The sequence below is a fragment of the Mandrillus leucophaeus genome, unplaced genomic scaffold (assembly GCF_000951045.1).
Source record: "Mandrillus leucophaeus isolate KB7577 unplaced genomic scaffold, Mleu.le_1.0 Scaffold11, whole genome shotgun sequence".
Classification (NCBI taxonomy): domain Eukaryota; kingdom Metazoa; phylum Chordata; class Mammalia; order Primates; family Cercopithecidae; genus Mandrillus; species Mandrillus leucophaeus.
Genome location: NW_012099209.1, coordinates 1171620 through 1172768, shown reverse-complemented (window position 1 = coordinate 1172768; position 1149 = coordinate 1171620). Strand labels below are relative to the sequence as shown.

Here is a 1149-nt window from a genome sequence, read left to right as displayed (position 1 = left end):
GTCAAAAAAGTCATTTTCAATCCAACGCTGTGAGTGACATCTGGAGTGGGCCAGTGGCGAGACTGTCTGCTGCGAGTCTCCCCACAAGGCTTGCCCTAAACAGGGCTCTCCTGAGCTCATTATGTATGATCTCCTGACCCAACGAGGCAGGAGGTAGTGTCTCCCTATCAAAGGCAAGGACACGGAGGCAGAGAGGTCACCCAGTCTCAGTCAGAAAACCAGGGGCTGATTTGAACCCACATGTACCCCACCTCGGATTCCAAGCTCCTTCTCTTCATCACACACCTGAAAAGCAAGGGCTGGAGCCCCTGCAGGCTACAGAGCTGGGAGGGAGGGCCATCCCCTGATTCCTGAGGCCCAAGAGAGCTGCCCTGGTAGAAGCTGCTGTTCAATTTCCCACCATCCTCTGGAACAGGCAGGAGCAGCAGTGTCCCCAATTCTATGACATCTGGCCCCTCGTCTGCTGGTCCCTCTCAGGAAGCCGGAATGTGGCTGGGTGGGCCTCCCCCTCCCACCTGGGACGCAGCCGTCACATCTGGATGACCTACTGCCCCAGGACTAGTTCAAAGTCCCTCAAACCTGCCTCCCCTCCACCCTAGGATGCCAGCCTCAGCTCAGCCCCTGGCTGCTGGGCCAGCTTTATTCATTCAGCAAGTTCTGGGGCCCCAGCAGGCACCAGGGCACTGGACTGAGCCACCATGGATGTGCACCTGGCCTTGGGATGGTGTGGGGCAAAGAGCTGCACAGTGGACAGGAAGTGGCTGCAGGAAAGGGTGCCTTGAGGGCACAGTGTGAGGTGCAAGGCAGAGCTCTGGCCCATTTGGGGGATAAGGGAGGGCTGCCCAGACGCAGGGATGGAGGCACTAAGACCTGAAGGGTGAGGAGGGGTCCCTGTCCACCTTCGAAGCCCTGTCCCAGCTTGCCTCTGCTGGACTACCATCACACACACCCTCTGCCACACGCACCCTCTAGGAATGCCCCTCATGCCTCCATGTGGCAAATACCTGCTAACCTCCCCACCAGCTCCAACCCCTTCCCTGGCCCCTTTGCTCCCCCGACACTTTGGGAGCCTCTCCCAGAGCCTCCCTCACACCCCAGCGAGGCCATCTGTTTACACATCCACCTCCCTGGCTGGACTGGTACCTCCCC

At 59.4% G+C, this 1149-nt stretch overlaps 1 protein-coding gene across 3 annotated transcripts in view; it reads right to left on the bottom strand.

Annotated features, from left to right (window-relative positions):
* The window catches only part of DDA1 (DET1 and DDB1 associated 1), an 11632-nt gene that overhangs the window by 7737 nt on the left and 2746 nt on the right, over positions 1-1149 (bottom strand). The gene's annotated exons all lie outside the window — the stretch shown is intronic.